Raw genomic sequence first — 13,804 nt, forward strand, 5'->3', positions numbered from 1 at the left:
GTGACCTGGCTGAAGTCGGACGCTTAACCGACTGCGCCACCCAGGCGCCCCCCTATTTCCTTTTTAATCTGAAGTAAGAACAGCAGATGTTCAAGAACACCTGGTAATAATTAACCTTCACCAAAAACCTGGTGCATGATCGCTTTACCCATTCCTACGTTCTTCGTGGCGATTTCATTTTACAAATAAAACTGTAACAAGTCTATTTTTCACAACAGCCTTCTACTACTAAAGTATGAAGTTTGTGGAAAGATAATTATTACAGTGAAGACAAATTATTTCAAAACAACCAATGACAGAATCACTTTAAAGATATCAGAACAGAGGGGTGTCTGGGTGGCTCAGTCAGTTATGTGTCCGACTTCGGCTCAGATCACGATCTCCCCGTTTGTGAGTTCGAGACCCGCATTGGGCTCTGTGCTGACAGCTCAGAGCCTGGAACTCCTTCAGATTCTGTGTCTTCGTCTCTCTCTGCCCCTCCCTCACTTGTGGTCTGTCTCTCTCTCAAAAATAAACAAACGTTAAAAAATAAAATAAAATAAAAAAGATACTAGAACAGAATCACAAACACTTCCTGCTATCACTCGTGGCTCTTAGCTCCTGGGCTATGGCTTACTCAAGTCTCAGGCTCACAGACCACAGCATCCCCACGGTGGCCCCCCACGGGGAAAATGAGAACGAAAAAGAGAACGAGAGGGGCGCTTCTGTCTCTTGGTGAACGTGTGGGAGTCAAGGTTCAGAGAGAGGAAAAGGAACGAGTGTGTGTTTGTGGTGTGTGTGAGGTGTGGGGCGCGTGTGGGATGTGTGGTGTGCATGTGTACAATGTGAATGCGTGTGTGTGAAAGCGTGTGTATGTGTTCCTAGTGTGTGTGCATGTGGCTTTATGTGGTGCGTGCACATGTGTATACAGCGTGTGTGGGTGTGTGTATGTGGGATGTGTGAGATGTGTGTATACGTATATAGTGTCTGTACGTGGTGGGGGGGTGTGTGCGTGTGTGGTGTGTGTGTATGTGTATTTCTGTGTGCGTATTTATCTGGAGATAAATGAGAAAAGCAGGGAGAGAGGTTTTGAGATCCTCTGTTCCCTTCCCTGAAGCACAAAAGCAAGAGACAGTGACTTAGCAGGTTGTCAGCATGGATTAAACCGACCAGAATCAAACCCTCCCAGCACACTCGAGCCCGTGCACACACAGCCAGCAAGGCTGTCCCCGCCGGCTTCAAATGTGAGGGAGCAAAGACACGACGCTTCGGTTAGGAACGTTCAGGCACAGACTCCCTGTGTTCTGGACCCTACAGAGTCCCTCCCCGGCAACAAGCTGAAGACCTGCTTTCTCCTTTCCCCGGGCTCAGGCCACTGCCTTCAGTCAACACAACACGGGTCACTTGGGGATACACACACCTAGGCTACGGGCCTATAAAAAATGAGACACAAGTAAGGACTTTGGAACCATATGCATTTATTCTTACACCTGAGCAGAGGAAACTTAATTTTAGTAGAATTACCTGGAATAGGAAGACCAACTATAGGCATAATTTTTAAGGCGATACGGGATCTGATTTTCATACACTACTCGGCCCCACGAAACTTCAAAACAGAGGGAAGAAATTTACTTGAAAGCTACTGGTAAGGGGCGTGATAATGCACCGAACTGCCAACCTGCCAAATAAATGATCAACTAATGGCTGTCGTTTCAGAAATGCCTCTTTGGGGTAACTTTTGTCCGAGGCTTACACAACTCCACGTCTGTCACGCACCCGACGCTCTTCCGGGGTACGGCGTAATCAGCTATGAGTGGCGAGCATTAGCCTTAAGTTAGATGTTCGAACGCCGAGACGCTGAGCTGGAGGTGAGGTGTGAGGATGACTGGACGGAACGGGGACAGACAAAAGGCCGTGCCGGTGAGTCAGCTGATGGCACGCACGCCTGGTTTCCACCGTGGCAGGACTAAACACGAGTGCAGGGCGCGGGGCTGCCCCACGCCTGTCTCCTTCTACATCTTCCATGTCTGCGGGCACCCACGTGCGCCCACGCCAGCTGCCACCCCACGCCGGCCCTGCCCGCGGCGGGCGGGTCCCTCACACCGGGATCCCCTCCGCTCCGCCTTTCGGACCAGCTGCTCGCCCGCGGACTCCCTGCGCGCCGTTCTCGCCACCATGTTTTCCGGACCGAGGCAAAGGCTTCCCCTGCTCCTGGCCACCAGCCCCTGGTCTCCGCCTGCCCCGCCCCCTCCTCCGCAGTTCTGTCAGATTCAGCTGGTGTGGTGCCCCTCACCCCTGCCCTCGGGACCCTCCACGGTCCAAGCCCCTTCGCCACGTGTCATCTTCGTATCCAGCCAAGCGGAAGCCTTGGCTGTTCCCTGCTCGTGCTCAATCTGTTCCACCCGTTCAGCGTCTTCCCGCAGCCCCCTGTCCAAAGCCTTCCCCTCCATCAGGCTCCCCGCAGATGCTACCTTCCCCGTGAACATCCCCCAGCCGCCAGCAGGAAGTGATCCCTCCCTCCCAAATCCTCCAATATTCTCTTTTTAAAGAATTTCTTCAGGTCCTTGACGGGTTCTACCCTGCTTCATCTCATCAGTCTGACCCCGTACGTCCGAAAGGACGACTTTCAGTGTCCTTCATGCTATATTCTCCACGGCACCTAGTGCCGGGCCTGACCCGGAGCAGGTGCGTGAGAAACACGGATTGAGTAAATCAATATCTGTAAGCATTTTTCTGAGCATCTAAAGAGAAGAGACAGAATCCAGAGATACATTAATATCTTTAAGCCAAACATCATACAACAAATGCGTATGTGAATTAACTAGTCCATTCGTTGCGTATTTATTCAGCACGTATTTGTAGACAGCAGCTAGCTGGCTACAAAGATACATAGAACACAGTGTTTGCCATCTCAGAGGGAGAATAAATATATACACACCAAGCTTTAAACAGAGAAAGTCTAAGACATACCCCATGTAGCATATTTTACTCTGTACGGACACCAATGGCTCCTTGTGGAAACAGGCAAGAACTTTGGCTCTGAGCAGCCAGGTAGGCTAATCTGAGTTTGGGAAGGAGGTGACTGTCCCAGTTGCTGAGTCTTGAGACACTGCCCTTTCAGTGACATGATCACACAGAGCCATGGCTAACAGTCAGAGGCACAGGTCAATTTGGCCCTGAACACCATCTAGAGACGAACCAACATGGCATCATCTTGGACAAGGCAACTGCGAGACAGGGGCCGCAAAAACAGCCCAGAGCGGGGCATCAGAGCCGCCCAGGGCGAGAGGCTGAGACAAAGGCACCAGCACAACTCAATTTTATAGTGGGTTGGCGAACAAGGCGCTTACAGATTAAAAATCTTATTTCCAGAAAGAAGCCTAGTGGATTTGTTACAGGAGGCATGCGTAAGTATAAATGCACACATGAAGTGAGTGAGGAAAACAAGATCCTCTACAGTGGCGGGGACAGAACACCACACAATTTGGTTTATAAATCTATTTTGAGACTATTTGTTATTTAATTCAAATAAGAATGTAGGTACTGACACACAGGTATTAGGGCCAGAAGAGGTAAACTAAGCTTTGGCATCTAGAGTGAAACTGTCAAGTTGAGGAGTGAAAACTTTTGGAGATCTAAACACACTGACCAGCTTGCTTTCATTCTAGATACTGCAGATGGGGCCCAAAGCCTAGCAGTGACCAGGACATTAAAGAGCCCCTACAGCTGCCAAGGAGATGCACAGGGTCCTTAGGGAGTGACAGGAGAGGAAGCTAAAGAGGCACAGAGGGGTTAGCAGCAAAGATGGATTAGACAGAGCCTCAGTCCCCAGGAACGCACCATTTAATAGGAGGGACAAAGCCCATAATTAAGTAAGCAAACTGCCATGTGGCTCTCAAGAGCCATAAATAAAGCACCACAGAATTTCCAAGAAAAGAAAATTACTTTTAGGCTGGACACCAGGGAAATCTTCGCTGCTCAGGGGTTATGTGAGACGGGCCTTTAAAAGAGGGAGAATTTCATCTTGCAAGACGGAGTAGAGGGTATCCCAGGCAAGAAGTAGTGTGGACAAGCGAGCAAAGACACACACCAGCACGTGAGCAGAGAGAGGAGCAGGGAAGACGATGCCGAAAAGAGAAGGCTGGACGCCAGATTGACTGAGGAAGTTTTGGCCTTTGTTCCAGGTGATTTTTCTTTCTGGAGTTACTCAAATGATCTAAAGTAAGAAACTATTACTTTTCTAATCAGAAAATAATTAGCTTAATTATTATAAAAGAAACAAAGTAGATTAGTGGCTGCCTGGGGCTGGGTGTTAACTGTAAGAGAACATGAGGGGCTGACCTTACTGGGGGCAGAAAACGTCTCCAGGCTGATTTACGGTCATGGCTATGCCACTTGGTAAAATGACTAAAAATCACTTACTCGTATACTTGAAATAGGTGAAGTTTATGAGATGTGAAATACACTTCAATAAAGCCATATTTTAAAAGAAACATACAGGGGTGCCTAGGTGGCTCAGTCGGTTAAGCGTCCGACTCTATATTTTGGCTTAGGTCATGATCTCACAGTTCATGAGATCAAGCCCCGCACGGGGCTCCACATGGTAGTGTGGAGCCTGCTTGGGATTCATTCTCTCTCCCTCTCTCCCTGCCCCTCCCCCACTTGCTCGCTCTCCTCTTTCTCTCTCTCTCTAGAAATAAATAAAAATAAACTTAAAAAAAACCCGGAAATATACAATTACAAATACAAACAGAATCCCCATTCGTGGATTCACTAACAGAGCTTCCATCCTCCTGGACTTTAGCCTCTCCACTTACACGCTCCGCGTACGTAACGTGCACAGCACAGCAGCATTCTGACTCAGGGTGAGCGTCCCAGGAAATGACTGCTCTGGTCTCTGCCTGGGCCGGAGAACACGTGCACCAGAGCCCAGATGTTCTGTCTTGGCAAGCGTGCCCTGCAGCACCAAGGCCGGGCTCTGGATCTTTCCCTGACTACGTATGTTGGGGCAGCCCCACAGCCTCAGGCCCACAGCTAAATGAGCCATCTTCTGCTCTGGCCAACAAGGGTGTAAACCACAGCCAAAAGACTAGTGCACATCCTTGTGCTCAGCAGCCCCAGCCTCAACTCATGAGTCATGAAATTTTTATGACCTATGGGAAGAATTAAATTATCCCTGGGTAATCCAACTAGAATATTTCCTTAGCGCCAAGCAAGCACTGGGCTTTTCCCTTCTGCTCCGACTTACTTTTTAACAAGCATATTACAAAAACCGGCTTTCTGAAACATCAAGTATGGTCTGAATGTAAGTTCTTAATCTTACACTGCTATTAACTATGGACCTAATACCAATAGCAAAGAGGCAATCTTTTCTTTTTCTTTTTTAAATGAAAGCTCTTATTTAACTCAAGTCTACACCCAACTTGAGGCTTGAACTCATGACCGTGAGATTGGGCGTCACATTCCGACTGAGTCCGCCGGGCATCCTGCAGTTTGGCAATCTTGAAAGTAACAATCCTCCCTTCTCTCTCTTCCTGGCTTCACCTGACAAGATGAGGCCACATGGAGTCAAAGGCGAGCAATCTCACAAGGAGAAATACAACGATTCAATTGGTAGGGCAGACAGGGCTAGAACAACCTCAAGATCAAGAACAACCTCATACGCCCTTGCCACCGACCGGGGAACTAAAACGGACAAAGAGATGAGGTGGGGACTGGGAGAGACAGAGCCAGCCAACAGCTGTCTTTCCGTGATGTTCTTCCTAATTATTTTACATTTTTGGTCTTAAAATTCCTGGCCTCTAGCTTTGTCACTTCCATACTCTGTATTTGCACTTCCCCTCCTATGCTGCCTCAGCTCACAGGGTGCCATCTCACCTGCTACCTTAGCTCTAGTCGCTGGTGATCCAGCCAGAGCTCTACCCTTGGTCCCACGTGTACAACCGACCCTGGGGAACCTCAGTGCTGCCTTCTCCTTGACTTAGGCAGAGCAAGATGGCCTTGCCAAAGGAGATCCATCTAGAAGCCTGAACCTAGACAGGATGCTCCTATCATAGCTATCTTTAAGAAGCAACATGAGGGGTGCCTGGGTGGCTCAGCTGGTTAAGTGTCTGACTTCAGCTCAGGTCATGACCTCACAGCTCCTGAGTTTGAGCTCTGAGTCAGGCTCTGTCCAGACAGCTCAGAGCCTGGAGCCTGCTTCAGATTCTGTGTCTCCCCTTCCCTCTCTGCCCCTCTCTCCTGCTTGGGCTCTCTCTCTGTCAAAAGTAAATAATAAATGTTAAAAAAAATTTAAGGGGGCCTGGGAGGCTCAGTTGGTTAAGTGTCCAACTTCGGCTCAGGTCACGATCTCACAGTTTGTGAGTTCAAGCCCCATGTCAGGTTCTGTGCTGACAGTGCAGAGGTTGGAGCCCGGAGCCCGCTTTGAGTTCTGTGTCTCCCTCACTCTCTGCCCCTCCTCTTTTCACACTCTGTCTCTCTCTCAAAAATAAACATTAAATTTTTTTTGTTTGTTTAATTTAAGAAGCAGCACAAGAAGAATCACAACAGAAAAAGTCCCTGGGCAGACTTCCTACCTCTGGGCTGATGAATCCAGAAAAGAACAGGTCTTCCCAGGGCTCTCCTCCAAAATCCTTAATAGAGTCCAACTCTCTTCGGGGATAATTAGCTTGTCCTTAAAGGATCAATGTATCACTATATAAAACATGGCCAAATAATCTTACCTGAGATTTACCTGTGTCATGTAAGTTTATTTTAATCTGCCTCATTCATGAGAAACTGGAGAGGTAGATAATACTTTGAGACCTGTGGAGTTTTCCTTTTCTTTAAAAATTTTTAAGTCATTTATTTTGAGAGAGAGTGAGTGCACAAGCACACATGCAGGGGAGGGGCAGAGCCAGAGCGAGAACCCCAAGCAGACTCTGCACTGTCAGTGAAGAGTCTGAGGTGGGGCTCACCCTCATGAACCGTGAGATCATGACCTGAGCCAAAATCAAGTCGACACTTAACGTAATGAGCCACCCTAATGAGCTCCCCTCTTTTCTTTTTCTAATTTTTTTTAATGTTTATTCATTTTTGAGACAGAGAGAGACAGAGTACGAGCAGGGGGAGGAGCAGAGAGAGAGGGAGACACGGAATCCGAAGCAGGTTCCAGGCTCCGAGCTGTCAGCACAGAGCTTGATGTGGTTTTCGAACCCACAAACTGTGAGATCATGACCTGAGCCGAAGTCAGACACTTAACCGACTGACCCACTCAGGAGCCCCCCTCCTCGTTTCTTTGTAACATGAGCAAATGCTGCTCAATCACCGAGTTAAACAAGTAGAATCGAGGCTTCAAAGAGAGGCAAACCATGTGTCCAGCTTTGGCACAGGGCCAGCACCTCCCTGCCGGGGTGGAGGGCTGCAAAAAGACCTCGGACCTCATTGCTCCAATTAAGGGCATGGTTCTTAGTAGAGGTTTCCATATTAGTAAGGATAAGCACATATGAAACTCCCATCACCTGCTGGAAGCTTCACGTTATTTCCAGGAGCCAGAGCCTAAGACCCAGGAGGGCACGTGGGTGGTGTTGCTAGGGTGTTAGAGTAGCGGGGAAGCCTATACACCCGTGGTAGCCACCGGCTACGTGCACCCACTCTCACTTAAAATTACATCAAGTTAAAGACCAAGTTCCTTAGCTGTACTAGCCATATTTCCAGGGCTCAAGAGCCACAGCTGGTTACTGGTTGATTACACTGGACAGATGTAGACCATTTCCATCAGTGCAAAAGTTCTACTGAACATCAATGCCTTATACCAATAACTTAAACGTTTTTAAGCAGCTTTATAAAGATGTAATCGACACGCAACTAGCTGTACACATTTTAAGATGTACCGTTTGCTAAGTTATGACACATATACACACACACCCATGAAACGGTACCCAAGATCCAGACAGCGAACACATCCATCCCCCAAAAGTATCTTTGTGCCCCCTTTGCCAGCCCCAACCCCCTGCTCCTCACTTCCTGGGCTGCCACTGCTCTACTTCTGTCACCACAGAACAGTTTGTGTTTTCTAGAATCTTATACATACGGAGCCGCGTAGTACGTGCTCCCTCTCGTGGCTGCCTGCGTAACCGCGCTGAGCGCGAGCACACCTGCCTGGAGAGCCATCCACGGCCCGCTCCTTGTCCTGGGAGCAGTCCACGGCCTGGCTACACCACCGTCGGCTTATCCAGACACCTGCCAACAGACTTCTGAGTGCTTTCCAGTTTGGGGGCTACAACAAATCTTACAAATAAAGGTGCCACGATTGTTCGCGGGATGGGACTCTCAAATAGCGGTCGTAAAGGCCTTCTCAGAAGGTGACATTTGAGCAGAGTATGAAGTGAGGCCCCGAGCCCTGGGAGAATCCGGTGGAAGAGACTTCCCAGCAGAAGGAATTTCTCACAGGAAGGCCCTGCGGCAGGAGTGTGCCTGGTAGGTTCAAAGTTTTCTATGTGCTTTCCAAAGGCTGCTTCCCTGAACGAATGGGCATCCAGGCAAAGAGATTTTGCAGAAGCAGAAGCCGTTAGGTAAAATGGTCCAAATCTTTAAATGGCACTGGGCCGTTTGATCTCATTTGACCCTTACAACTGTTCTGAGAAGTATGTACAGTTATTCCCATTTTACAGATCTGTAAAGCAACAGAGGGCTGAGTCACCCCCTCGGCCCCCGGACCCCAGTGAGTAGAAGCAGAGTCGAGCTGAGAGGCGGGAGCCTGAGCTTGACCTATCATTTCGCTCCCAGAGACAGCCTCATACACATGACCCGAGAGCAGAGCAGGAGAAGTTGGGACACTGAACACAGGCTTCTCTATGAGGGGCCGTCTCCGTCAGAATTTCCCTCTGGTTCCTTGATACACAAGCGGAACCATCAGGTCACTTTGCTTTTGGCGTCAGCGAAGAGACTTCGCCCCCCGCTGCCAGCAGGGGTCTCCCGTGCGGGGCACCGGGGACACAGGCTCCCAGGCCGCCTGCTGTGGCAGCAGAGCCCCGCCGCTGATTTGTTTAATTAAAAACGAAGGGAGGGGAGCCCACGCTGATCTTGAGTTAAGTCTGACACAAACTGAAAGATCAAAACCAGCCAGCTGCCAAAAACACACTGGCGACTTTCACGCCTGAGACACGAGGGGATACGGCTGACCTGGTTTCTGCCTTGCACGCTGCGTCTCTGCCAGTCACACGGCTCTGATCTTTCACGGTTCCGAGTGGAGAGAAAATGGTGACCCTCTGCCCCTCTTTTCCATTCGACGCTAGGTGCTAAAGCTGCACACTTCGGCCCACCTGCAGCCATGCTGAAAACCGCGGACGGCCAGCTCCGAGGCTCAGGGGAGCACCGGGAGAACCCAGGATGTGTGCCATCCCAGGATTCCACAACTTCTCCTGAAGCCCACATGCTGTGAAAGTTAAGCCATCGACCAAAAATGAAAGCACCCTTTCAAACTTCTTACCTCCTAGCATGCAAGGTTGGGAGATCCTTGCTGGGCTCACAGAGGCCCAAGCATCAGCGTCCCTCTCCTTGGGGGTAAGAAGCCTCGCAGGCACTTCACCCCACTGTCCTCTAGGCTAGCTGGCTCCTGACCGGCGAGGTCAGCATTACAGGGAAACTTATCAGACATGCACATACTCAGGAACTCTCAGAACGGGCCCAACGAAGTGTTCTCACAGCTGCCCGGCACCCGAGTCTGAGAACCACCATTCAGTAGGTGCGGCAAGGGGCCGTGATTTTTACTTGAACGAGTTCCAGGTGGTGCCGGTGCTGCTGGGCCCGGGACTGCACTTGGAGAACCTCTGGTCTAGAGCAATGCTTCTCCACCTGTGTGCCTACTTGTCCCTTGGGGACCTTATAAAGATCCTGGTTCTGCAGACCTAGGGGACGAGGGCCTGGCAGTCTGCATCTCCAAGAGGCCCCAGAGGATTCCACTATGCCTACATGTTCTGTAAACTGGAATCTGGGATATGCAAGCACAGATATGGTTTGCCAAGTTTTAGATTTTAAGGAATGATTGATTAGTAGCTGAAAATTCCCAAAGAGAGGGGAATGCGCACAAAGAACCTAGGACCTTGAATTGATCTATATAAATCCACTGATGACACCCCACAGGGGCAGGGGCGGGACTCCTGGCCGAGCAATTTGCCAACAGGAGGGGACACCGGGAGCACAGCTCAGAGACGCCCTCTGTACCATCAACCTCTCACAGCCACCAGCCCCGCCCCTCTGTCACTTTCTCCCTCCCTTACCAACCTCCCCCAGCACAGTGAACACCTGCCGTCCCCTCCTCCCTCTAACGCTTCTCCTCGTGCTACCAGAACTTGTCCTCTGCTTTTACACAGTCAGGGAAAAGGTCACTGTGGCCTCTTGGTCACTGAGGTCACTCATCAGGGCTGTTCCTCCAGCTCTCTGGCTGCCAGGATCTCGCGGACCCTCTGCCTTCATTCATATCTTCTACCCCCATCTGTCCACACATTACCTCTTAGATTTCACAAAAGCTTTTTTTTTTTTTTTTAAGTTCAAGGTCCCCTATATCATGGTGGTTGTCCCTTTTAATAGCCAGCAATTGAGATCAACTACAGGATGGTGAGAGAGAAGACAAACCCTGTTTTGAGTTCATTATTATGATTCAATCAATCATTACATGAGTATGTCATAATAGTGTGTCTTCTGTGCACCTGGCAAGTCATTAAAGCTACGCGTAGGACATGTTCATAAACCTGCAATGATGCTCGTGTGCAGATAGACCTGAAGACTCCCCGGCCCCATCTCCACCCCAGGGACCCAAGGACCAAGGCGAGGGCCACACCCTCAGGGCTCTGTGGCATTTGCACAGTGGCCACTGGAGCACACACGGCTTCTAATAAAAGCATCTGTGTGTCCCCGGCCAGATGGCAGCGTTTACTGCCTGGAGAGCACCAGTGGGCAGCCAGTCACCCCCCTCTGTTTCCCACCCCCAACTTTCCCACTTTCTCTGACTTCCACAAGTCAGTGTGCCATGAGGATTACAACGAGGCAGCCCTGACGTTCAAGAAAGAAAGACAGAAAAAAGAAAAGAAAAGAAAAAAGAAAGAAAGAAATATTATTGAAGTACTTTTACATATATTAGGTGTCTGTGCTACAGCCAAGACATGGGGCCCTCAGATTAGCTTTACTGCTTTTGTTGTTCTGGTCAAAGTTAAGGATGTGTTTTCTTTTCTGGTCAGGGATCTGGGAGCGTAGGGAGAAGCATACAGTGCTGAAGCCTTTGCGAGTCTAAGACAAAGCATTTCCCGCTGTGTATCAGGCCAGTTAAGAAATCAGTGCAAAGGTTTCTAGGCGTCCAAAGTAACCGTCAGTAGGTCTGTCCACAGACTCCATCCTCCTGGAGAGGCTCTAGCCCTCCTGCCCTCCTCACTCAAAGCTTAGAGATTTTTACTTTTCATACAAGCCTACGGCCAAGTTAGCTTCTAGTCCAGCAACCAGTGCTGTGGAGCAAGAAACCGTGGGGGCAGGCGCCGGCAGAAGCAAAACACCAGCAATTAGCAGGGAAAGGAGAGGACACCAAAATGTCAGAAATGGAAAGTGCATAGTCTGGCACCGATCGAGGGGCAGAGAGCCCCATACGCCATGGACAAGACACTAGGGGTTTCTCTGTACTTCGGCGTAGTTCATTAATTTATGCCCCCAACAGTGGTTACGCCTTCCTCCCAAGAAGAGGAAACTATAATCAGTGTCCCTGTTGTTGATAAGAAAGTAAGACATTTTAACATAGAAGACATTTTCAACAAAAGACGTTAAAAGAGAAGAAGTCTGTGTACGTACCGAGGGTGAAGGCCTCTGGCAGGAAGCTCTCTGTACACTAAGCAAGGAGATGAGCCGTATTAACCTGGGGCAGCAGCTCACATTTGGGCAGACGTGGAGGGCGTGGCAGGAGAACACTGCTGGACTGTTCCCCGCACGGTGGGGCGGGACGCCTCTCCGTGGGCTGTGCCCACGTCCCCAGGACACGGCCCGCAGGCCACCACGTTCCCCCACAGAACGTCACTAGCTCCGTACTCTGCTGCTGTGATGCCTTGTCATGTCGATTAGTTACGTAAAATAAATTCATGACTTATGTGCATGTTGGTCAGTGGAACTCTCAAATTCCTCTTTCAATGTGAGAGAGGTGAAATGTCCTCCGCCCCCGGATCTGACGCCGGGACGCCCTCCTTTCCTGGGCACCCGCTGGCCCTGCTCCCACCTGGGGAAGTTTGCCACCCGTGAGAGCTCAGTTCACTACCAATTCTCTGAAAGAGGACACAGGGACTCCGTGTCTGGGGATGACCTTTCAGCAGTCTGTCCTCTAATGCAAAGCCACCTCTCAGCACAGAAGTGGTCCCTGGAAAATCTTTCCAGGATTCTCACATCCATCTGCTAAGAGGAAGAAGAACCTAAGAAAACTGGGCTGAGTTTAGAACCAGCTTCATTTCACACATGTTACATTTCTGGAGCTGCCTTGTTTCTCCCCTTTTCTGCATTAACTACAGAGAAAATTCAGAGGCTCTCTGAAGGTGAGAATCTCACCCCTTAGTAACAAGATCTCACTTTATATTAAGTTGGCCTTTCTTTGGAGATGTTCCAACGGCTTTATAAACATCCTTTCACGCCACAAAGCAGGTAGGTGGTAATTCTTCTGTCCGGACAAGGGGAGAATTGACAATCTCAGCCACCCAAAACTGAAATGTTTTTAAATGCCTGAGAGAAAGTAAGAGCAAGGCTGTAAAAATAAGAGATAGGACAGATGTGACCAAAAATAGGAATAAGAATGGTATACAAAATACCAAAAAAGGAGAATTTTCCTGTAATCAGCTCGCTCTCAGCAACAGCTTCTTAGAAGCGGCCTCTTGGTGCTCTGGTGGCCGGGCAGCTTTGCCGTCACCACCGGCCTGGAAAATCAGCCCTGGTGATGCTAAAGCTAATTTTGGTACCAATAAGACATTCTCCCTCTCTCTCTGATCTTTGCCAGAAACAGGATCAACCACCCTAACTCCATGAAGTAAAAGCTGAGACTAAAGGAACGCACACAGTCTTGCGCTAACAGGAAGCTCCTATGAGCAGAACTGAAGTTAGCGCCTCAGAACGACACTACGATGTCACTGTGTGCTGGGCTTAATTTACAAAAAACCTTTCCCGCTTACTCCTTTCCTCTTGGTGCTGGCCCTGAGGCAGGCCTGGTTTTCCCACCCTTGTGTTACAATGAGGAAACCAAGGCCACCCGGCTGCCTCATGGCCACTGCCACTCAGCCTGGCCTGCGTTTCCCTCTACGCTTTCCCCACACTGCCATCCCTCCTGTTCGATCCTTTCCTCTCCAGAACAGCTGACAAGAAGGCTCAATTTCCTTAAATGCCACAGTGGACACAGTATGGATTTGGAGCTGTGTTTGTTTTTTTCTTTTGTTTTGTTTGAGAGAGAGAGAAAACGAAACAGAATCCGATCAGCACAGAGTCTGACACGGGGCTTGAACCCACGAACCGTGAGGTGGCAACCTGAGCTGAAATCGAGTTGGACGCTTCACTGACCGAGCCACCCAGGTGCCCCTGGATTTGGAGTTTTAAGACCTGGATTTGAATCCCAACTCTGTCGCGTCATCACTACAGACCCGGTAAGCCAATCAGATGAAGGTAACACAAGCCGTCTCCCACAGCCGTCAGGAACGGAAGGAACCAGCAGGAACAAGTGTCCCCTTAACGCCTCACGCCAGGGTTACTGCCCCATGGGTGCTCATTAACGATGGCCACTGACAACTTACTGCAGAAAGCGGGGCCCTGCCGGGACTCCCACAGTGCTCAAGGC

General features: G+C 49.7%; 1 protein-coding gene across 5 annotated transcripts in view; it reads right to left on the bottom strand.

Annotated features, from left to right (window-relative positions):
* The window catches only part of ASAP2 (ArfGAP with SH3 domain, ankyrin repeat and PH domain 2), a 173,967-nt gene that overhangs the window by 75,766 nt on the left and 84,397 nt on the right, over nt 1–13,804 (bottom strand). The window lies entirely within an intron of this gene.

Source organism: Panthera pardus, unplaced genomic scaffold (genome assembly GCF_024362965.1).
Source record: "Panthera pardus isolate Hobbes unplaced genomic scaffold, ASM2436296v1 HiC_scaffold_26, whole genome shotgun sequence".
NCBI lineage: Eukaryota > Metazoa > Chordata > Mammalia > Carnivora > Felidae > Panthera > Panthera pardus.